The following is a 25,630-nucleotide window of genomic DNA, read 5'->3' on the forward strand; positions in this document are numbered from 1 at the left end:
TCCTTTCGAGGGATGGCTTCACCAGCCCCGACTGTGTGTGGAACTCTGCCCCCAAAAAGACCAAGGTCCTTGATGGCTTTAACGAGGACTTGTCGAAGTTCACTGCGAAGCCCAAACGTTGCAGGAAGGACAGGGTGGCATCTAGGCTTTCTTGTGCCCTTTCCGGAGACAGACCCCTCACTAGCCAATTCTCCAAATAAGGGTACACATGGTGGCCTTCCTTAACTAGGCTGCTATTGGAGCCAGACATTTGGTGAACGTCCTGGGGGACGATTTTAGACCGAACGGGAGGACCGTGAACTGATAGTGGGTTCGTCCGATGACGAACCGCAGAAATCTTTTGTGCCGTCGACGCTTCGGGATATGGAAGTATGCATCCTGAAGGTCTAGCGACGACAATCTCCGGGTTGTATCGACCGGATCACCTCCTGAAGAGTCAGCATTTTGAATTTTAAATTCTTGAGCAGTTTGTTGAGCGATGGTAGATCCAGAATGGGACGCCATTTTCCATTTGGTTTCTTGACGACAAAGTACCGGGAGTACACTCCCTGTCCTTTTTCTGCCAGCAGGACCAGTTCTATAGCCCCTTTCTGCAGCATAAGCGCCACCTCCTGCAGTAGTATTTGAAGGTGGGGCTGGGCCGAGAACACCGGTGGAATGTGTGGTGGCTTGTCCTTGAACTGTAGAGAGTGGCCCCGATGAATCGTGTCCAAAACCCATTGGTCTGTTGTTATGCACTCCCACTCGTCGATGCGACGAGACACTCGGCTCCCCAGGACGTCCTGAAACATGTCATTGGTGGTTCTTGGTTTGTTTATCTTTCGTCGACGAAGGGTAGGCGCCCCGCCGTCTGGAGGTTTGGTAATCTCTGCCTCTACGCGAAGATTGGGCCGCACGCCTGTAGCCTTGGGACGAGTAGGAGGGTCTGCTGAAACCTCGGTCTCTAGATTACCCAAACCTGGAGTTACCAGACGTCCCTCTGAAAGGACGAAAGGAACCAAAATTCCTACCACTCTGGAGGGCTCCGAGTGACCGCGCTGTGTCAGTATCCTCTTTCATGCCCTTCAAGGCCTCATCAACTTTTTCACCGAACAGTTGTTCCCCTTCACACAGCATATCCAAGACTTTATATTGCACCTCCGGTCTGAACGTAGTGCACTTGAGCCAGGCCTGTCTACGTAGAACTACGCCATTATTGATTTGCTTGAAACCGGACTCGGCTACGTCAACGGCAATGTTTATAGCATGGTTGGAGGCCTCCTCTCCTTCCCGTACTAGCAACATGGCAGACTTTCTATGTTCCTCGGGCAAATGCTCCAAGATAGGAGCCAGTCGGTGCCACATTTCCCTGTCATACCTAGACATAATCGCCAAGGAGTTGGCTGCTTTAACTGTAGTCGCACCGACGGACAGCACCTTCTTGCCGAAAGCGTCCTGTCTCCTGGCCTCGTTGTCTGGCGGGGTTGTGCATTTATGTTGAGACCTGGCCTTTCTAGCCGCCGCCGCAGATACCACCGGCGAAGGTTGGAACGTCAGGCACTTGGGAGTCGATTCCGGAGCCTTGAACTTCTTCTCCAAACGACCTTTCACTGCCGGTTCAGAGAACGGGTGACGCATGGTCTTCAGGCCCTCTTGCCAGACATGGTCCAAAATCGGGATGGCGAATATGGATTTCCTTCTCTTGCCCATATGATCAAAAAGAAAACAATCCTTTTTCTCCTCCACAGGGACTAGGCCAAACTCCGTACACGCCTTACTCATCATGGCATGGAATGCACCCACGTCGTCAGGTGGTGATGGGTGCGCCGGGCTTCTCGGAGCTTCCATCTCTTCTTCAGAGTCTCAAGTTGGGTCCCTTGAGGGGGATAGTGAGATGTCTGAACCTGATACTTCACGGTCAGAGTCCTGTAGTTCACCTTCTTCTTGTGGGATAGGGCAATCTTCTGCCACGTGGGAAGCGGTCGTAATCCTGGTCTTAGAGCGAGGAGCCGGGCCCGGCTGGTCGATGAATGGCGTAGACTGTAGCCGTGCCGGGGCACTAGGCTGGGGTATTTGTGTGTCCAAACGCTGTAATAGCTTCTGTAGCGTATTTAGCACCTCCAAGGACAGAACCGCCTGGGGGTTCAGTAATGACGAGGTTGTAGGGGTGGTACCTCCACTTAAGAGCGACATCGCGCTGGTCGGCTGCAGCCCCAGATCGGTTGGGCGTGCAACCGCGTCGCGTTCGTCAGCCGACGAGATGGAGAAAGTCGCCTCTGGTTGTAGCAGGACCTCCGGCGGAACGGGATCGAAAACCTCTGGTTGCCATCCCATCGACGGAACCACCGTCGACGATATGTTTCCTACCGCCGCAGTCTGAAACGTGGGAGGAGCCGCTGATGACGCAGGTGGCGACGAGCGGGTCGTCGACGAAGCCAGTGGCGCAGGGCCTTGAGGTGTTCCCGCCGCTTTTGGGGCCGACTTGCTGGCCGCGGCCTCTCGACTCAAGGTAGACTTATGACTGTCTCCTGAGGAGGATTTAGATGGTTCTTTTCTCTCCTTTTTAGATGAGGAGGAAGAAGACGGCGTCTTGTGTGAAGAGGAGGCCTTTGAATGTTTCTCCGAATGTTTCTCTGAGGGACGTATTTCGCCAGACTCCGAGGGTCGTTTTTCGGCAGCACGTGCCTTCTTCGTCGGGGGTTCAGACTTACTTCTTGAGGCCATGGAGCCCACCTCCGATGCCGGGTACGCACCCGCCCCGTCATTGAGCCAATCGACCAGGCGTCTTTTTCGATCTTTGAGGGTTTTCTGGGAGAAACTCTTGACAGATTTCACAAATGTCCGCCGGTGGTGAGGATGAAGGCAGTAAATGCAGTCCATATGACCATCCCCTTCGTACACCTTCTTAAGACCGCATGTAACACACGGACGAAACAACGCCTTTCCAGACATTCTCTTGAGAAGAACAGTCGCAGAAGTAGAAAGTACAACCTAACCAAATAGCAGATACGCGAGGTAATCCCACCACTTTGGAAGATGGTTGAAATCTGAGGGAGCTGCGGGGGCGGGGCTATATATATATATATATACCTCTACGTCCTAGTGGCGCCGGCGTGCGCGGCCCAAAACGACATAGATAGGACACAGAAGTGTCAGAATTTTCCTATGGAAAACGTCTATATAACTTACCGAGGATTCCCAGCCTGACGACGGGGAATATTCTAAGCATGTGAATCCATGAAAGATCCAATGCTGGAGAAAGGAAATCTTTCCTAACAGTGACCACATGCTAAGGGAGTGATCCGTTTCAGCAACCTTGGCCACACTTGACAACAGTCACAGAGGGTGCCCCGCAGAGGCAAGGGCGCACATCATCCTGATGCAGCTGCAGGCTACTGCACTGGCCCTGTTAGCTTCCATCTGTGCAGGGCAAGTGTGCCTTCATTCTGAAGGACAACACTGTGGCCATACATTACCTCAACAAGAGGGGTGGATTGGGAGTTGCTGTCTCTTTGCACGGAAGTGATGTGGCTGCTATTCTGGATGCTGGAGAACAGTGTCTCCCGATCGGCAGCCCTTCTGGTTACAACAGAGACCTGTTGTATTCACCCTGAACAGAAGCTTATTAGTCACCAATGAATAGAAACTGTCTGGATGTTCTGGCCAGAATATTTACATCACGTGAGAGCCCTGGAGTAGACCTCTACGTCTCCACTATAAACCTTAAGTGCACATTGCTCTGCTCCAGGAAATGTCCCCCACAGGATAATCTGGAGTGAGGCACATTAATTGTAGAGTTCAAACTTTGATCTCCTCAGTGTTCCCTCTGGATGTTGTCAACCCAATGATGCAGGGATTTGGGTCCACTCTAATCCTGATTGCTCCGGATGGGAACAAGAGGAAATGGTACCTGAAACATCTGGCATTGTCCTGGTCACCTCTCAGCAAAAGGGGTCATGAGCTTCCATTCATAAGGCAGGGTTCCGATCGGAGTCTGAGCATTCACAGCCTTCATGTTTGGAGGCTAAAAGGCTGAGTTACGAGGAATGGGAACTGCTAGACAAGTTCCTGGATGTGTTCCTTTCGTCAGGAGGCCAGCTTCTAATTCAGTCTATGCTTGCATATATCTTAAGTTCTATGCTTGGTGCCATGAGAAGGGTCTGAATCCCTTGGCTTGTCAGACCTCTTTTGTTCTGGATTGCTTGCTTTCTTAGACTCAAAAGGCTCCTCATATTGGTGCAGTTAAGCAATATGTTGTAATCTGTATTACGTGCTGGAGGATGTGCACGTAATTGTGTGGCTGGGCTTGTGGAATGAGAATGTGCAGTGTGCGTGTGAGGATTCTACATTTGTCAGTTGGGGAAGGACTGTTACTGCCGGGTGGGGTGTTACTGGTGTCGTCTACGTACCTTCTCTCTTAATGAACGTGGACACTGTAACATGGAATAAAGTTGTATCTTAATATATACTTGCATGTCACGGCAAGGTCACTTCACATGGCGACGAGGAGAACCGTTGCGGAGGGGACTGTCCAGCGGTGACGACACTGCCCTCCAGCTGACCAACCACCCCACCCGGCAGGGCTGGCTGTGGGACCGGATAAGTCCTGAGAAGAAACAGCCAGCAGCGTCCTTTGTCCTCCCTGTGGTGGCTCCGGAGTGTTCAGCGTTGCACCGGCAAAGACTCTCTGGTGTAGTTGGCCGTGTTTTGTCCCTCTTGGTGGCGCTGCACACAAGCCGGTGTGTCGGAGGCTGGTGAGGAGAGCTGTTGGGGGCACAGTGCCTCCTCGCGAAAGGGTGTTGGTCGACAGTGAGGGCGGCGCAGTCCTGCGTCGAAGTGGAGAACAGAACTTTACGGGGTACCCGTCGCATGTCGTGTCCTGCTGGGGGCGCTCCAGCCAGTGGTGCCACGGCTGTGGGGGGTTCTGTGCCCTAGTATCTGCTCTGGAGCCCTACTAAGGGGCACTACTAGGCACCGCGCTCAGTGATGAACCTGAGTAGCTGAAAGCACGTTGGAACTGCAGGGCCACGTTTCATAGCGGCTCTGTGATTGGCTTGGTGGCGGAACCAATCCTGCGGTCTGAGCTTCCAGAGGGGCCGGTGAGCCGCAGCACACCGGTTTCGGAGGCAGTGTGGAAACGCTAGTATGGCTTGGGAGGCCTGCTACGTCGATGACATGTACGGTGGCTGGAAGAAACATGTTGCCCCATTTTTTGTTTGGAGTGGCGCTGGCAGTCCGGACTGTAAAAACTTTGGGGTGCTAGTGACAGAGAAGGGAAATGGCACGGAGCATGGAGAGGTGCAAATGAAGTGTCGGAAGTGGTCGTGTGATGCACCGTGGAGCAAGGACGGGGGAACCATCCTCCATCAATGCTGCGCAGTGTGCATGGGTTTTGGTCAGTATTTGACAGTGATCTTAGCTTTTGGTCATTGAGTTTTTGTGATTTGCTTTCGGAGTGACAGGTTGGAGTGCCCGGGCTCTATGTCAGTAGCCAATTGTTGCTCTAGGACAAGCGGGAATGTACTCAGACGTGGCAGGTCCGTGGTCCTGAGGGGCAGCTCAGGGAGGGAGGTGTTGGTGCTTGAAGGGGTTAGAATGTTAGTGTGTTCTTTTTGGTATGTTATGGGTGTGGCAGGCCCATGTCCCAAGGGGCAGCTTGGGACCAGTGGTTGCCCTGTTTTGTTATTTTTAGCTCTCGTGGTTTGGGCTTCCGGGGTATGTAAGGTGTTGGTGATGGTTCTTCAGGGTGTGGAGTACTTCTTGTGTGTGTTTTTGGTAGAACATTATGGGTAAAGTTGTGTCGAATTAAAATCTGTTTTTTAGTTGGGTTGCATGTATTCTGGGGCCTGCACTTTTCAGTGAAGTGAGGGGAGTACCTGGTTGGGGATAAGGTGATTTTTGGTGTTTTGTGGACATTATGATATGATATATGATATGGCATTTGTAACGCGCCTATAGACAAGTGTTTCAAGGCGCGACGAGGCAGGGAGGGGGGAAACAAGGGGAAGACAGATAACGATCCTACTAGGCCAGGTGTCATTCAAATCGCGCAAGTGCAGGGGTAGGGGGAAGGGAAAAGTGCAAGGGGAAGGGGAGGGGGGAAGTGCAGTACAAGTAAGTAGAATAAAAATAAATAAATAAATAGGGCCAGCTGGTGGCAAGTGCAAAGTAAGTGCAGATGAGTGCTGGGAAGGGGGGCTGTAGGGATACAGAGACAGTCCCGCAGTGCAGAGGTTGCCAGGGAGGCAGTGCAAGTGGAGAGTGGCTGGGCCCAGGACTGAAGTCGGTAAGAGTGGCCCAGTTGCAGATTCAGTGCAGTTTCAGTGAAGGATTTAGCAGGGGAGAGGGAGAGAGAAAGCAGAGGCAAAGAGGAAGGTTTTGAGGTGCTTCCGGAACCGGAGATGGTTCTCCTCAAGTTTCAGGGAGGCAGGAAGGCTGTTCCAGAGGGAGGCCCCTGCCGCGGAGAGAGATCTACCCCCAGCTCGTTGCTTCGAGAAGCAGCTAACCCTGAGGGAGTTGGAGACGGATGAGCGAAGCGCTCGGGAAGGAAGATATTTAGGAACAGAGAGTTGAAGGTATTTAGGCCCCAGGCCCCAGAAGGCCTTGTGGACAATGCAGAGGGTTTTGAACTTAATCCTCGCAGCCACTGGGAGCCAGTGTAGAGATTTCAGTCCTGGAGAGATACGGTCCCTGGGCTTGAGGCTAAGGACAAGTCTCGCAGTTCTGTTCTGGATGAGTTGCAGAGGGCGGAGAGTGGAAGCGGGCAGATTAAGATAGAGGCTGTTACAGTAGTCCAGCTTCGAGAGAACCAGGGCTCGGGAGACAGTGAGCTTCTGTGGGAAGGAGAGGAAGGGAAGAATACCTCTGAGGAGGTGCAGCTGGTAGTGTGACTTCTTAGAGTCGTCAGATATATGAGGAGAGAAGGAGAGTGTGGAGTCGAAGATGACCCCGAGGTTTTTTGCCTTGCAGGTAGGAGCAGGAAGAGGAACAAGAGAGTTTCTTCCAGCCACATTGGTACATTCCGTGCTGGCCACACGTTATGTAGGGTTTGATGCATTATAAGAAAAGTTTTTCTTGTGATAGTGAACGGGGGAGGAGGTGTCGTAATCTGTATTACGTGCTGGAGGATGTGCACGTGATTGTGTGGCTGGGCTTGTGGAATGAGAATGTGCAGTGTGCGAGTGCGTGTGAGGATTCTACATTTGTCAGTTGGGGAAGGACTGTTACTGCCGGGTGGGGTGTTACCGGTGTCGTCTACGTACCTTCTCTCTTAATGAACGTGGACACTGTAACATGGAATAAAGTTGTATCTTAATATATATTTACGTGTCACGGCGAGGTCACTTCACAATACTTGGCCACTATTTATGTCTTTAAGAGGACTCCCAAGCAGAACATCTTTTCTATCCCTAGTGTAATGTAATTTGTGAGACACTTCCCTAACCAGTTTCCACCCACCAGTTTGTGGTTCCTGCAAGGTATTGTAATCTTTTTCTGATGTCTTTGATGGCATCTCTGTTTGAGCTTTTCCATTCGTTTCCTTTGAAATTGCTCACTCTTCAGGTGATTTTTCCTGGTTCCCATCACTTCTGCACTAGGGGTGAGTGAGCTCCAGAATGTTTCCTCAAGCCTCCTTACCTAGTCTTGTCCAATCAGATAGTGCCTTTGTAGGTAAAACGGTCCTTCGTTCCCAAGTTTGTGCTGTTCTTTCACAAGTCTAACGATCCATTGTGGGGTCTTTTACCCTGTGCCTCACCCTTCTAAGTTGGAGGATGTTTTTTCAGCTTAACTCATGAGGACTTATACTTTGTCTCTTGAATGAGGGGCATCAGAAAGATCAACCAGCTGTTTGTTAGCTTTGCTAGTACTCTGACCAGCAGGCCTATTACCAAGCGGAACGTTTCCATTTGGATTGACCTCTGCATTTCTCAATGCTATGATCTGATCCACAAACCTGCCTACGGGTCTCGGGGCTCATTCTATTACAGGTCTGGCTGCTACTTCTGCTTCGCAAAAGGTTTCCTATATGGACACCTGTTAGGAAGCTACATCGGCCTCCCTGCGCAAGTTCACCCAACATTACTATCTGAATTACTTGTTGATTTGGTAGTCTGGTCCACAGTTTTCTGGTGTAGGTGATGGTTCCTCACTCTCCTCCTACTTCCAGATTCGGTGCTGCTTTGGAAGTCCTTCAGTCCTTCATAAGTTAATTAATATGTAAGACAAAAGGGTGCATTTGAAGAACAAATTATTTACCTTTAGTAATTTGCCTTCTTTTCGGTTAGTCCTCCCTTTCCTCCTGCCCCTTTGCCCTCTCCCCCCACTGCTTGAGTCATGGTTGCCAACAATGCTGCCATAGTGCACACTTCGTGACTGAAAAACTTTCCTAAACCAGTACCTGCTCTAGGAGATTTTCTTGGTGAGGTCTCTGTGGGAGGAAGGATTCATTTATCAAAATGTTACTGAAGATAATTGATTTGTTCTTGTAGCTTGAATGCTTTGTGTTTGAGGAGGGTAAAAAGCAGATCACTGGGTGATATCCTTCTCTGTGAATGGACGAAAGGGAAGAAATAGTCTGTAAATATTGTGCCTATGGGAAGGTCGAAGCAGACCAAGTAAACACTTTTTCTAACTATTTGTGTACAACTAAGTAATAATGTGTGTTTGTGTGAGAGATAAATTGTGTATGATTAGCATTTAGTTAATAACTGGACTGAAAGAACAACATCTATTTACAGGTCCATTTTGTCATGGGAGGGTTAGCAACATTTTTACAAGTGAGTGAAAATGATCAATTTGTAGCTTCTTCCTTCTAACGAACTCTCATTGAATAACCCACCTTTGGGGCGTTGGGTTACCCATCCACTGTGTGAAGAGCTATCTAGAGGTGGCATATAGGGATTTCCCCAGAGCCTCTCCTCTGGCCGGTGTAACGATGCTAGAGGTAAACTCAGCAAATGCCCAAAAGCCTACAAGCCCTTGTATGGAGGCACCGTTTTAGTTTATATTTCCCAAGTGCATCTTGCATGCAGTGGTTTTCAATAGAAACAATAACCTTTAAAGGAACACCTTTCTGTGGTCCCCACTAACTCACGCAGTGATCATCCATACTGCCTGCGATTACAGCCTTCCCCTTTTTGGCTGGCTCACAGAAGACCGATAATAGTGTTTACTTTCCCAGTAATGGTTTCAGAAAGTCCTATGCTGAGCATTGACAGCATGCAGTACCGCCAAACAGCTATTACTGGTCCACCTGACTGGACCCTCTGCCACCACTGACCTGGTTTTAACAGACTCACTTAGTAACAGTGGGATAACGATCAGGACATTTGGGGGAATGTTGGGAATGCTTACAGAACACATGCAGGAGAAACATGGAATCAAGGGCACTCTCTGCTCTCCTGAACATCTGTGAAGATCGACTCTGTTATCTTGACGCCAGGTCTCCCTCTGTCCTCATCCTCCTTGACCTTTCCTCTGCTTTTGACATGGACAATCACGGCACCCTGATAAATCATCTCCACCCCCTCTCTCCCCACATGCGGTGTCCCCAAGACCTCTATCTGCTCACCCTAGCTCTTCGATGTCTTTATGGCCCCTTTGGGACACCTAATCGCCACCTTCTCTTCTAATGTTCAGTGTTATGTGGATGACACTCGGCTCTCTTTCAGGCTTCCCTCAGCCTCCTCTCCTCCCTCATTCCTGACTATCCATGATTCAGGATCAGTGCGCCTCCAACGATCTCTGCCTTAATGCCAGTAAAACAGAGATCCTTCTCATTGGGACCCCTGCTCTCGCTTTCCCTCTCTCACTCTGGCTACCCTCCTTGGGCCTTCTACCCTAGCCTTCCTGTGACGCAAAAAACCTTGGTGCCGTCTTCCAGCCAATGTTCTCCTTCTTTCCTCACATCACAGACCTTGCCAAGAAGGCCTGCTTCTAGCTTCACCTCCTCAGCGGTATTCTACCTTTTTTCACTTTCCCCCAGATGCTCACTGTCTCCAGAGCTCTGGTTCTCTCCAGGCTGGACTACTGCAACAGCCTCTTTCTCAATCTACCTAACTCTACTCTGCTTCCCCTGCAACTAATCCAGAACAGGACTGCGAGGCTCATCCTTGGCCTCAAGCCCCCAGACTGTATCTTTCTATCCTTGAAATCTCTCCACTGGCTCTTGGTGGCTGCAAGGATCAAGTTCTAGACCCTCTGCATCGTCCACAAGACTTTCTGCGGCGCACTACATCCAACTCTCTTTGCCGAAATATCTTCCTTCTAGAGCCCAACTCTGAGGGTCAGACGCTTCTCCAAGCAGAGAGTCGGGGGTAGATGTCTCTCCTCTGCAAGTGCCTCCCCCTGGAACGCCCTCCCTGCTCCTCTCAAACTTGAGCCGGACCACCTGAAGTTCCAGAAGTGGCCCAAGACCTTCCCTTTCTCCTCTGCCCTCTCTTTTTCGCTTCCTTGCTAACTTACCTGTCTGCTGCGCCGACTGGTTGCTTTGTACCCTCAGAGTCTCTCTGGGTACCAGGCTCCTCCATGACCAGTCCTCCTTGCACTGCCTCCTGGCATACCGTGCACTTGCGGGCTGTAATTGTAACCCCTACAGGCCCCCTGACTCCTTGCACTTACCCAGAGCCGCGCTGCACTGGCTGCACAAACTCTTAGCATGCTGTCATGATCGCACTTCCCCCTATCCTCTCCCTTGCATTCTCCCTTTCCCTTCTCCCTGCACTTCTCGTGTCGCACTTATGCTGGAAAGGAGAGAGGGTCTTCCCACCCCCCTAGGCAATACTGAATGAGAAATAAACGCTAGAGAGCACATCCAGGGGGCAGGGGGATGCACACGAAGAAGGGTGCACAACCACGTTAGAGCATGCATTAAAGAGGATATATAGTAGATGCGAGTGCAAACGCCATCTTAGTTAGTGGCCCAAGTGTGGCGAAGACCATTAAATGAATTCACATTAGACCGCCTGCATGATTGTGGACATCTGCCTCACCCTGGGTAGGTTTCAGAGGTCCATAACCCCTTCATTGTCTTAGAAGTTACAGGCCTTCGTGCACTGGGAAGAATGTGTTCTGTAAGGTCATGAGAAGGGAGCAAAGTTAGCATCCCACAGAACAGATATCAAAGCCCTTCTGCCCCCAACGACCCTGCATGGAAAATACACCTTTGCAATGCTTTTATCCTAAGACCCCCACATACCACAGTACCATCCAAACCCAGACCACCGACCATAAAACTGTTACACCCGTCGATAGATCACTAAGATCAGAAAGCAAGGCCTTCTCAAAGAGTGGTTTCATATTATAGCCCAAAACGAAGGTGGAAGGCCTTGAAAGTTGCTGACTTGTCTGAGAGTGAGTGAAGTGTGTGAGTTAGCGTGACCTCGGCTCTCACCCGGGCTCATCCCTGTGCCTGCCAGGTGCAGTGTTACAACGATAAAATAACATTCTATGACAAGAATGGAGGCGAGCATTATGCTTCACTTCTTTTATTACTACTCCTCAGCAGTTCAACAAACTTATATATATAACAACTCTGAAATGTTAAAAGTGTTCCACTGTAACTTTCCCATTTTAAAACTACAATCCCCAAAGTCTCTGTAGTCCATCTCTCTCTCAGCCCCTCTGACACACTTCCTGTCCTTGGGCTCCTCCTCTTCTTTTAGTGCTCTTCAAGCAGATAAGTACTATGTCTATCCCTCTCCGTGTGTCAGATGTGAGATTAGATTAAATGTTTGACTGAGGAGAGAGAACGTTGAGTAATAAGAGTACAGTAACAGTTCTGTAGAAAGATAACATTATTCTGAGTAGATTGGGGTATTTTACCATAATTAGTGGGGCGTAGCGAGTTTATCCGCGCTTGTCGCGAGGAAGCGGCCCCAGCGGACTTGCGTCGCAGGTAAGCAGGACTTATTACTGCAGAGGGGAGCAGCCCTGTGCCGCATTGCCGGCACATCAGGGGACCAGCTCTGCCTCGCGGATCACAATTATTTCGTACCGGGCACCTGCGACAGGAGGAAGAGCGTAGAAGTTCACAGCACTCCAGCCCCCACCCTCACGGGGGCGGAGCTTCAGCGCTAGCATGTTAACGCTGATGCGCAGGCACCACAGTTCTACACGGCGAGTAAGCAAAACGAAAACCGGGCCCGGTGGTGATTGCAGGAAGGCACTTCCTGTTAACTGTACTTTGACAGTTGAAATTTAACGATCCAAGAATTGCACATTCAGCAGAGGGCACGCAAAGTGCAGTGCGCCTCAGGAGACACGTGCTAAGACACGTTTAAGCTCTGGACACGGAAGGGGTTCTCCCTTCACAACATCAAGGCTCCAGAGTAGCCAGCATCTTATAGAAAGCAAGTTTCTCGCGCACAGGCCCATTAAAGGGACAGATTGACAGCCTGGTGCAGCCACAGAAAAAAGAAAAAATATATATATAAACATTATTCTTATAAATACTGAGCATCACAGGAGCAGTGGGCGTGCTAAGACACCTGATTAAGCTACCCAGGCACACAGCACTAACAAAAATATCTGAATTTGAGTGGAGTGAGGAGGAGCAGCAGCTAGACCTCGCTGCCAGCTTCAAAGAAGTGCTAGGAAGCTCCCTAGTAGATGCAGTGGCTAAAGGGGTAAGACCCCTTCAAGAAAGACTGGAGACGCTGGAAGCCATGCTCACACAGCCCAGTGAAAGCACCAGAGAGATGGAGCGCACGCCCACAGGACCATCAGAAACAGGGTCAAGGGGGAGTAAACAAGCCCGCAAGAGGAAAACCTCTGACGACCCCAGGGCTCTTCAGAAGGGGTGAAAGAAAAGGCCCCGGAGGTTGCCGACGCCTTCACTAAGCTCAAAGAAGCTTACCTTCAGCGTCAGGCAGTGCCAGACCTCATGACCCCCACTCCAGGGGACGATAATGCAGGAAATGACCCAGGCTCGGAAGAGGAGCCAACGGAAGACCACGCCTCGCAAGAAGACGAACAGATGTCAGAAGAAGAAGAGTTCAAGTCCAGCGGTGGCAAAAGAGCTCGTAAAGAAAAACACCTCAATGAAATACAGGAGGACATGTTTGATCCTGAGAGTATCAGGAACCCAAGGTCCACGGAGTGGCAGCCATCCCCGAGGGTGACCCAATACATGACAATAAGGCTACGTAAGGCCCTTGATAAGGAAGTGAGGCAGCGCCTACGAGCGGAATGTCCACGCCCAGACCTCCCGGGAAAGGTGGCAGAGACCCCCGAGCTAGACCCCAAAATGTTAACTTTTGTGGCAAAGACCAGCAAGGATCCCCGCAAGGGAATCAACAGTTCATGGAGGAGTTGCCAGGAAAAGGTGCTAGACATAGCCCGGCCCCTCGCTAAAATCATGGACTTAGTAGAGAGGGCGAAGGACACAGGGGAAGAAGTAGACCCTGACGCACTGGCCGGCTGGGCACAAAGCAGTATGCCTTTTGGGAAATGCGAACTGCGCAATAGCATCAGAAAGAAGAAGTCTGCTTCTAAAAATCAACCCGAAGTTGATTGATTTAGCATTTTACGAGGCCGGAGAAGCAGCGCAGGGGCTCCTCTTTAGGGAGACCTTTGGGAAAGAGATGGGCCAATTTGTTGCCACATATACCTCCTTAGAAAAAGCACAAGCATCCATTTGAAAGATCTTTCCAAGCAGAGATTTTGGTGGGACCGGCTGCTTCAGGGGTCGTGTAGCCGGTCGAGGTCAGGGAGGAAGAAGACCCTCTAATCCCAGAGAACAATACTGGTAAAATAAACAGCAGGACACATTCTTCCCATTCAGAGGACGCTTCCCCAGAGGTCACAGACCCAGAGGATTGGGACGAGGTCAAGGATTCACCCCAGGTGAGAGCAATAGCATACCCTCCGGTTGGGGGGAGAACGCGCATGTTTTGGAGCAATTGGCGCGCGCTTTCCAGCAACACTTGGATATTGCAAACCGTCAGATGTCTGCGTCTAGATTTTATAGAGGCACCGACCCAGCAAGGTTGGCCACACCGGCAGTGATTAGCACGAGCAGAGCAGAAGTGCCTAGACAGCGAGCTAGCGCAGTTAGAACAGAAAGGTGCAATAGAAAGATGCACAGCGACCCCCAGATTTTTGAGCAATATGTTTCTAGTACGCAGGAAAGAGAAAGTACGCCCAGTTATAAACCTCAAGGAGCTGAATGGGTGGATTGTGTACCGACACTTCAAGATGGAGGGCATCCATCAACTCAGAGACTCCCTGAGAGAGGGAGACTGGCTGACACGGTTAGATCTGAAAGATGCGTACCTTACTATACCTATACAAGAGGAATACAAGATGTTCCTAGCTTTTCGCTGGAACAGTCAGCTCTGTCAATTCAGCACAATGCCCTTCGGCCTTGCATCCGCTCCCTGGGCATTCACGAAACTGATGAAGACAGTAGCAACAGCGATTTGAGAGAAGGGCATCAGGCTGATTATTTACCTAGACGATCTGCTGCTCGTGGCAGAAGACCGAGAGACGCTAGTATATCAGACGAGTTGGGTGCAGAACCTGCTACAGTCATTGGGGTTACTAGTGAATATAGAAAAGTCAGATACCACACCAGCGCAGAGGCTAGATTTTCTGGGATTTGTGTTAGACACCAAGAAAGCTACATTAGAGCTTCCGGCTCAGAAGATAAGGGATATCAAGAGAGAGAGCAGAGCGTGCTTAAGCAAACAGCAAGTTTCGCTCAGAGTATTATCGAGGATAGTGGGGTTGTTAGCAGCATCCATTAAAGCGGTACCACCATCTAGTTCCACTGGATCAGGAATCCATTACAGAGCTGGAATGGTGGTTGAAGAATATGGACGCCTGGAATGGGCGCGCCATTTTCAGAGACCGACCAGATCTGATAATCGAGTCAGACGCCAACCGGAAAGGCTGGGGAGCCAGATGTGGGAGTCTGGAGACCAGAGGGAAATGGAGCGAGGAAGAGCTTTGCCTTCATATAAACTGCCTGGAGCTCCTAGAAGGCTCCTTCGCGATCAAGGCATTTACAAGAGGAAAGATGAAGGTGTGCATACTGTTGAAAATGGACAACATATCGGCAGTCCGATCCATAAACCATCTAGGAGGGACGAAGTCCAAATTGCTAGCGGAGCTAGCAAAGGATTTATGGCATTTCTGCCTACAGTCGGAGACATCATTGATGGCAGAATACCTGCCCGGAACCTTGAACGTAGTAGCAGACTGGAAGTCGCGAAACCTTACGGACTCCAGCGACTGGAGACTGGATCCAGCAGTGTTTCAGATTCTGAACACGAGATGGGGTCCAGTACACACAGACCTCTTTGCATCCCGACTCAATGCTCAGACAAAGGAGTATTTCAGTTGGAGACTAGACCCGGGAGCGCAGGGGACCAATGCTTTCCTACAAGATTGGTCAGGTGGTCCACACTATGCATTTCCCCCCTTCGTGATGTTGAACAGAGTTCTAGCGAAATGTCGGAGGGAGAGGGCAGAATTGATTTTAGTAGCACCATTATGGAAATCACAAGTATGGTTCCCGATGCTGATGGAACTGTCAATAGACCTCCCGAGAGTCCTCCCCGAAGGAGACCAACTTCTCACGGACGCAGCTGGGTTGTGTCATCCGCTGAGAGTGAGAGGGACGCTCCTGCTCGTCGCGTGCAGGATATCAGGAGACGCTGGGCGCTGCCAGGAATTTCAGCGGAAGCTGCAGAGCTTATCGCTGAATCATGGGCACCTTCCACTAGGCGGAGCTACGACGCGGCTTGGGCCAAGTGGACTAACTGGTGTAAAGGGAGACGTTTTCATCCCGTTTCAGCTCCTGTAGTAGCAATATTAAACTTTGTAGCGCATTTATTGCAAGACGGGAAAGCATTTCGTACAATAGGAGAGTACAGATTTTGGCAGGACTCCTGCCAATAGAGGGAATCCCAGCTGGGGAATACCCAGCAGTAGTGAGGCTCATCAAAGGAGCAAAGTACAAAGTACCCCCAGAGCCGAGATATAATACTATGTGAGATGTGACATCAGTTCTCCGTTTGTTAGAAGAATGGCCATCAAATAGGTACCTATCCCTAAAACAGATCTCAGGCAAACTAGCTATGCTGTTATGTCTTGTATCTTGCAAGAGAGTAGCGGATGTTAGAGCGTTAGAAATGAACAGACGATCTTTTGGGCCAGAAGGAGTAACCTTCACAATAGCTAAGAGGACTAAGACAGGGTGACGACAGTCCATTACCCCTATTTTCCGAGAAAGGCTAATTGGTGTGTAGTAGAGTGTGTTAAGGAATATGAGGGGAGAACAGCAGAAAGCAGGCCAGCAGGTACAACACAGTTGTTGGTAGCCCGTAGAAAGCCTTTTCACATAATTGCGACAGCCACCATTGCAAGATGGGTTAAAGAAGTGATGCTCGCAGCAGGTGTGAATGTGGGAACGTATGGAGTGCATTCAGTGAGAGGAGCGATGGCCTCCAAGGCCTTTATGTCAGGAGTACCACTGAGAGAAATTATGCTAGTGGTAGATTGGTCGAGTGATCGTGTATTTAAAGAATTTTACTTTGAACCTACTGAAAGTTTGGCAAGGACAATATTAGGGAAGCTTTGAACAAGCATAATGCTTGCCTCCAGTCTTGTCATAGAATAAAGATTACCCCTGCTAGCTGCGCAGGGAGTATTAATTCTATTAAAGGTTAAGAGGTGAGCATTAAATTCCCACCCAATCATGTTTTGTCTAATAAGTAATATAAATGTATGGATTAGGACACGTACATGGCCACCACCCTGAATATCTCTATTGTTAGTTTCATAGGAGATGAGCAGAAGAATAGCTGAAAGCAGAAGGAAGGAACAAGTTAGCCCAAGGAACCGTGTGGTCAACGGCCATTAAGCGCACAAGTTTCAGTGTCTTTGCACAGTTGGCGGGACAAGCTATGGATATTAAAGACAGTTCAGAGCACGTAAAAGCAGAGGAGGAGCCCAAGGACAGGAAGTGTGTCATAGAGGGGCTGAGAGAGAGATGAACTACAGAGACTTTGGGGATTGTAGTTCTAAAATGGGAAAGTTACAGAGGAACACTTTTAACATTTCAGAGTTTATATATATATATATGTTTGTTGAACTGCTGAGGAGTAGTAATACAAGAAGTGAAGCATAATGCTTGCCTCCTAGTCTTTAATAGAATTAATACTCCCTGCGCAGCTAGCAGGGGTAATCTTTGTTGTTTTTCCAAGCAGCAAATTAATTGTTTGGCCAACCACACTGCGGATGACGAACCCAGCAGCACTGATGTGGATGGAGATGGACAGATGAAGATGGATCATTGGCCTGGCATCCCCTATGGAGCAGGCCATACATCTATAGGGCTGCACCTATTAATGTTGTAGATTTGTACTTTATGAAATTACGCCATCTGTGACATTGTTTGTGCTTATAACATGCCACACATGCCGAAAGAACACAGGACGTTTAGCGGCAGAGGAGTGCTTTGCTGATGCACCTCTGTTTTGTAGAAATAAATACGTGTTAACCTTGCAGGCGGTTTCTTGTGTCCTTTTCCCTAGCAAACTAAATTTTTTCTGGTGTGAGTATGTACGGCTGTGCCTTCACTTGCATGATCTGAATGACACAAGGCCTAGTGTGATCGTTTGCCTGGTTTTCCCTTTGTCTTCCCTCCCTTGTCTTGTGGCACCGAGAAACACTTGTGTATAGGCGCGTTATGAATGCCATATCATATGAAAAGCCAGGGAATAACCACTTGTGACTGCTATTGAGGAAACTGGACAATCTGCAGCAATATTAATGTTTAAGACCCAGCAGATAATGTCGAATTCCAGGCTATCGACCAGAGAAAAGAGCCATTGCGAAAGAGCAAGTGGAGAAGACAGGTTGCGAGAATCTTAAGAGCTTGCTCTGTGCTGTAATTCAGACTCTAGGACAGGCCAAATATAAAACATCTGATGGTTGCAGCATCTGTGTTCATGAGAAAGATTCACATGTTTGCTACGTGCTAAGATGACGAGTGGGTTGCTTGGTGGAGCAACCGTAGTTGAAAAAGAGAACTAAGAACAGGTGCTGGTTGGAGATTATCAAGCAGGGAGCTATATACCTTGGAGTGAACTTGTTTATCAGTGAGCTCAATCAATACAAACTTTATTTTGGGATCCAAGCTCCTAAACATTGATACATTAAAATAATTGCCTGCAAATATAAGCACCATAATTCATACAATATCAATTTCAACAAGTTATCAAAACAATAAAAACATTCAAATGGTTTTCTTAAAAGAGTACATTTAGATCTCCCCCTTCAGGCGTTGCTTAGTAATCTAGAGATCGCATAAATGACATTAGAATGGGTGTTTTTCTTAAAAAAACGAAAGGCTTCCTGATACTTCATTCTGTCGTCTATATAGTTAAGGCAGACCAGCAAAAAGTTGGTAACCAATGTGACTTCTGATGGGAAAAATGGGCTGATACTCTCTGATGTCACAGCCCAGCTTTAGGTAAACCCAGTACTGGAAAAACATTGTATGAATGTTATCTAAAGGGTTCTCGACGTGAGAAAAATATCATTTAAATATTGCTCAGTTCAGCGAGATTACGTCTAAATCTAATAGCCCACAAATCTCCCCTGATTCTGTGATCCAATTATCTGCATTTCACAGTACGGAAACTCAAGTTTGCCCTTAACACCAGTCACTATTTGATCTGTAGTTCTTAGTGTCAGTAGGTGGGACGATCCAATGTCCTCCAAGAGGTCCCTAACCATTTTTAGCCACTTCCATGGTTGGCTCCCTATAAATGAATGAAACACATTGTGCCTTTGTATGGTCTCAATTCCTCACTTATGTAACTGCAGTCAAGATAGTGACAGTCTAGAAAGAACCATACAATTAATAGACAGATTTTAGTCATAATTCATGTAATAGGGCTATGGGGGAGGTGCTCAATGGCTGCCCAAGGATTTGTTTTACAAATTAATTCCTCGCCAGCAATGTTAGGGAGAATTCTCTTATAAGGCTAATTTCCCAAACCTAGTGAGTCCCCCAGAAGCTTTGCTGGATTTTGGGGGTTTGTTTTTTTCTCCTGCTAAGAGTGAGAATCTTTTACTCCCACTCTTAGGCATGATTTGATATATGTCTCTGACTAATTGTGTGATTTTGGGCTATGGGGTCTTTTACTCCATATGGTATCATCTGTTTTTTGTGTGTATGTGTTACACAGCACCCTCAGTGCAGTAACACAGGGGTGTCATAGTGACCCCCAAACATAGACTCCATACCCTGGGACTGACTAATGTCTTCCAGGCCATGTAAAGTCACCATTGACTTTACTGGTCTTAAATTGTGAACAGAACCAGTACAAACCATCATATTGTGGAAGTAGTGGAAGGGGTTAATTATATTGCGCCTGGGTTTTTTTTCCAAGGGGACACTGTCCAGTCCCCCCTTGTCGGGTTTCTGGCTGGTGGCAGAGGTTACCACGCGAAATATTCCACCAGAATATTTCCTATGGGATTTTCCCATTGATTTTAAAAGCACCACTTTTTGGTGCAATGTTAAAGATACCGCTGGTTTATTTATTTAATATTAAATCCACGGTTGGGTCTTTTTGCCAGAACTCTTTTCTAAAATGGCGTTCGTGTCTGTCTCTGTAACTCTGACGAAGGTCGAGCCCTTTGTTCCACTTTTTGACGGGCTTCTCCACAGAAGCCCTCCAAATGGTGCCACTCTGTCGGGGTTCCACAGGATGTGTGGGGGGAGGGGAATTGGCACCCTGGACTGCATTGCCTTAGCAACTCAAGTCGCACTCTATTCTGATTGGCCCAGTGGTGAGCCGCCCGGCTCACCACTTAGCATGTTTGAGTGACAGCTAGGCTGTTGAATGGGGGTTTTTCTGCATAAAAGCAGGGCTTTTGGGACTGGAACTTCAGAAGTCACCACAGGACCTAAGAATCCGAAGAGGGAAGAAGCTGAGCCATCTGCAATGACGACACCACCGGTGGAGCCCTGCTGCAATGAACTCGCCACTTTTCCAACGACAAGAGAAGATCTTCTGCTGGACGAGTCTTCTTCCTCTGAGCTGGTGGGACCAACCAGTTCGCCCTTTCACCTTCCAAAGACGTCTCTTGGTCGAATTGCCCGTGGCAAGCACCCCGGCGGCCAGATCGACAAGCTTCACCACTTTGACCGCGAATAAAAGGAACGCACCTTTTACCGACGAACTCCGCGGCTGGTTTCATCCCTGTGCAGTGCATCGACTCCACGTTTCCTCCTCGACGAGATCCTCCCTTCCCTTGCAACCACTGCCAGGAACAACTGCCACCTCTGGAGCTTCCTCTCTGTTTAAGGTACTGTGTCCTGCCTGGCCTCCCTTTCTTCGGTTTGCCCAAGGTGACCCTTAAATCCTTGGCTTTCCAACTGGGTTGGCCCCAGACCTTCTAACTTTATCTTCTTGAATCGCCCCAACCTCTTTTGAACATTCTGCAAAGACTTTTAGTGCATTTTCAACCGTGTGATCCTGGGCACATTTCGCTTTGTTCCATTTAAAGTGGGCTTGGCCTATGAACTTTGGCTCTACAGTGTATACTGCCTTTATTCCCTTGCTGAGAACTCCTAAAAGTGTTGGGACCTGTTTTATTTCTATGCTCTGCCTTTTTTCTCTCCCTTTAACCTAACTATTGGAGTGCCATCTAGGTTACGCGCTCACATCTGTTTTAACAAATAGTGGTGTTTTAACTCTGACTTGTCTAATAGTTATCAAGAGAGGTGTTTATACTTTATCTGACTGTGTTTGAACTTGCTTTTGATTTAGAGTGTTAGTGTGTTTTTAAAGTGTGTGTTAAATAATTATATACTTTTGATACAAAGCTCTGGTCAGTGTTTGCTTGTTCCACTGTTTTTGGCCCTATTGTGTATACTCTATATACTGCCTTACTCTTCTTGATAGAAGTCTGACTGCTCCTTTTATTCATTGATGTCCATGGCCTCTGATCTTTTTCAACTCGTGCCTGAGGAGACGAAAAAGGAAGGGTTCCTTTATCAATGTTGATAGTGCAGGCAGAGGACATCATGTCCATTCCTTTGTTGGACGATATCTGGGATGAAGCCCTAGAGCTATTGAAGAATCCGAGCCCCGCCCAAGCGGGACAGGCTCGAGAAGGAATACACGGTCCCGGACTCGGCCCCCAAGTGCTTGGGGTCCCAGCCTTCACCTGACTCTGGTCTCAGCCGCGGTCAGGAAACGCTCTGCAAATCCGTTGTCCTCATCCATGATACCCCTGGACCAGGCGAGGAAGAAGATGGATGCTATGGGGAGAAGGATTATCTACACGGCTGCCAGTACCATTAAGGCTGCTAATGCTCTGGCCATTTTGTCACGCTACGACTGGGTTTACTGCTTACTCCTGTAGTCTTAATCTTTTTGCAGTGGTCCCCAAGGGACCTACACAGGATTCTGCCTAACAAGCAAGAACTAGTGTGTCCGAGCCTAGCCCCATATTCCACTACCGTAGAGGGGAGCGGGACAACTTCAGATTAATACCCTTAAAAGGTAGTCATTGGGTTCCCAGTACGTCTTCTCAGGATTAACTCTTGTTTATCCAATTAACGATTCCAAATTCCATCTCTGTGAAACCAAAACCCTACATTATCAAAACAATGTACTTCTTTAAACAGTTTCCTCATTCAGATGTATGTTGGTTTTCAAGTAATGTGATGGATGGCAAACCATCAATAAAGTTTTTGTTAAATTAGCAGGAGCAGGGGAGGGGAGCAGTTGGGCTCCCAGACAATACGAGAAATCTAGGCAGTCTCTCAGTCATTCAGGGAGCATGGAATTTATTGCTTGTTAGGCGCTTATACAATAAGAAAACGTATAGCGCTTAAACATGCATAATCATTGTTATTTCTATTGTTGATCAAAATCTGATGATTGTATTGTTTGCTTCATGAATGGGTGGCATTGCAGGTGTTTATTAGTTTTTGCAATCCTTAAAGGATGGTCCCAAGCAGGTTTTTCATTTTGTGGCTATTCTGGATTGCCGGGTTGCCACAGTTGGACACCCCGCGCCCAAACTGCTCAGTTTCTCCATGCCGGAATAAAGATCTGCTGCAGAATGTTAAAAAAAATAAAATGGCGCTGTTTGCACCTTTTTTCAAAGATTATGGGGGCTAATGGGGTTATAGACAATAGTATCAAAAGCTGGTAGTCCACACATCCATAGCCCCACGCAGCCTCGCTAGCCCAACCTCTCACCCGTAAAATTACACTGGGCCAAGATATAGAACAGAGGGGAGTAACACTGGCAGGGACATCAGACTTGATCCTCTGGCTGCTCCAAAATGAATAAATGACAATCCCAGCAACCCGTAACCTCCAAGTTCAATAAACCTCAGGCTGCTACATAAATGTATAGCCTCTTAATTCCTAATTATTCATCACCTGAAGTTATATTTCCTGGGCTACACACTATTCACCAGTCTGGTCCTAACAGACCCGGTCTCAAGTCAGACTGGCTCCTCAGTGAATATCTTTAAGGATCATAAAGGGTCAGCAATTTCAAGCTCCCAAAGTGGCTGTAAAGAATAGTGACTGGTTGCAGTGCACAACTTTCGGAAGGTCTAGGTCTTGTCTGACAGCGCAACGCATTCCAATAGTTCTCGAGCATGGGGTCTGGGATGGATTCACATACTCACTAATATTCCCCTTGGTAAAAGAAAAAACTGTTTCACTTTCACTTTAACACTGTATTTCTCCTCTGAGCCTATCACTGTCCTTTGAGTCATACTGCCCCCGGCCAGTGACAATCTTCTCCCTAAAGTCCATCCCTGGAGGCCATCTTCAGATTTTTACTGCATGCTTCAGTGTTGGGAGTCCTCTTGGTGCTCTCTGAGCTTTTTTCTTAATATTTAGAGTTTGGGTAATATTTGAATGTTTTTGACCAATTTTTGAATTTATCCTTCAACCGAAGGTTGACTACCGGCAGCAGGGATCCGTGGTTGGTGAATATCAAGCTTCATCCAGGATCTTTCATTTAAGGCCTAGGCTTGGGCCTGCTTCGTGCCTTTTCGCCATGACCGAGGAGAAGAGATGCCTTTTCAAACTCTTTGCGAAATGTGGCCTAAGGAACGTTTTCGTGGAGGATCGACACCATAAATGGCTTTACTGCTTGCATCTGGAGCATGAGGAGGGGGGATGCGAGGTCTGCTGTGTTTTTTTCAAAAAAGACCAAGAAGGACTGCTACAGCAGGCTGGCAGCATGGTTGCAATTGGGTAAGGCCTTAGAAGCGGGCTCTGGGTACGATCAGGCTTCCCCCAGAGCCAGCCGTTCCCACGATCAAACTCCCTCTGATAAGAGGTTGCAGGCCTTTGAGGACGCCCCACCCGCGGGTGTCCAAAAAGAAGGAAAGGCCACACGCTATGGATTCCACTGGGTTCGCTGCTGCACCACATCCACGGTGATCCCTACGGGCGGAGTCACGCACTCAAAGAGAAAGTCCTTGATCACTTCGAAACTCCATGTGTCATTGGCGGACAAGGCGACGAAGGAGAAATCCAAGGGGGGCCCTTCTCTGCCTACATCGATGTCTGAACCAGCCAAGACAACACCATTATCAACGATCACATCAACGACCACATCAATGACTGCTGTTGCCACCCCGTTGACGACCACTACTACTTCGAAGGGAGGGTAGACCATGAAGGTGCTGCCCACAGTCACAGCAATTGCTTCTTTGCGGATGGATTTACCGGCACAACGGGAGGTAACTGCCACGGCTGTGGCAAAGCCCCCGGGAAAGGGGACAGCAGCTGCCCCTACCCCAGAAGCCTCAGGAAAGGGGAGGGAGTAGGGCTCTGACAACCCCTAGGAGGGGTACAGAACTAGGAGCTGAACCAAGTGTGCCGGGGCACGTTTATATTAGCTCAGAAAAGAAGGTGACGAACTGCCCGAGGGCTACTATTCAGACCATGAAGTGAGCCAGGGACCCTTGTGGGAAGGTGGGTCACCGGAGGGTGAACCTTATCACCTACCTCTCCAGAAGAAGCATACCAGCCCCAGACCTTCCCCTCTCATTTCTTCTACATCTCAACCTACGGAGGTTTCATTGGACATTCTGAACACAATGGTATCAGAAATTCAGCAAAGGCTGCCGCCCACACCGGGCCATGTTCCATCTGGGAGTCCTCCAAGGCCGCTTTCCGGAAGTTCTTCTAGGTGCAAACGCAAGTCAAAGGACTCTGCTGGTCCTGAACACCAACCAACACCTCCGCCTCCTCCACCGCGGGATTTGACCCCAACGGGGATCCTGCCACGCACACGGACACAGGCACGGATACGGTGGCTACGGTGATGGACACTGATGAGGCCGATGACTTTGTGCCAGTGGACGGGGAGCCAGCAGGCACGGATGACCTGCACAGGGCCTCTCCACCAGATGAAGTTGGCTCCTTTTATTCATTGATGTCCATGACCTCTGATCTTTTTCAACTCGTGCCTGAGGAGACGAAAAAGGAAGGGTTCCTTTATCAACGTTGATAGTCCAGGCGGAGGACCATCATGTCCATTCCTTTGTTGGACGATATCTGGGATGAAGCCCTAGAGCTATTGAAGAATCCGAGCCCCGCCCAAGCGGGACAGGCTCGAGAAGGAATGCAGGGTCCCGGTTTCGGCCCCCAAGTGCTTGGGGTCCCAGCCTTCACCTGACTCTGTGGTGTTAGCCGCGGTCAGGAATCGCTCTGCAAATCCGTTGTCCTCATCCATGATTCCCCTGGACCAGGCGAGGAAGAAGCTGGATGCTATGGGGAAAAGGATTATCTATACGGCTGCCAGTACCATTAAGGCTGCTAATGCTCTGGCCATTTTGTCACGCTACGACTGGGAGCTCTGGTATAAGCTGGGCCTGATTCTTGACTTTCTACCTGACCACAAGATGGTAGAAGCTTTTGAGCTGTTCCAGGAGGGGGGAGGTGGACTCGGACCACACATTACAGTGGTGGTGGAAATCATGGACACCGGATTCCATCAGATTGGAAATGGAGTGTCACTTCGTCGGCAGGGATGGCCGAAAGCCACCAACTTCAGGCAGGACGTTCAGTCTAAGGTGTTGAAAATGCCATTCGACAGGGAAAACATGTTTGGCAAGGCAGTCCACTAGTCTCTTCAACTCATCAAGACTGACACGGAGACATCACGTTAGCTGGGCACACTGCAGCATCGTCGGTTGTCGTCCTTTTCGTTCCTCAAGGGGAGAACCTGGCAGGTCCTACAAGGGCTATGCTGCCCCTTATCGGCAGCCTTCCCGCTCCCCCACACAGGAGGCGTACATAGGCCGCTCGCAGGGCCCTGGCACCTAACCGGCCATGGACTCAGGCCCCCACTCATGCACCCGTGGGGGGACGGCTGACTAGATCCGTCAGTGCGTGGAAGACCATCACCACCGACAGATGGGTGCTGGACGCTCTCGGACAGGGGCACACCTTGGAGTTCCAATGCAGGTGTCCCTGTATCCCCCCTTTAGCCCGTCAAGAACAGCACGAGGCGCAGCTTCTGCAGGGGTTCCAGCCATGCTAAAAAAGGGAGCAGTATAACCTGTCCCCCAGCACCTACAGGGCCCGGGGGGGACAGGACTCCAGATACCTTCTGGTCCAAAAGAAGACAAGAGGGTTGGGGC

The sequence above is a fragment of the Ambystoma mexicanum genome, chromosome 9 (assembly GCF_040938575.1).
Source record: "Ambystoma mexicanum isolate Mex_15411 chromosome 9, UKY_AmexF1_1, whole genome shotgun sequence".
In the NCBI taxonomy this organism is placed as follows: Eukaryota; Metazoa; Chordata; class Amphibia; order Caudata; family Ambystomatidae; genus Ambystoma; species Ambystoma mexicanum.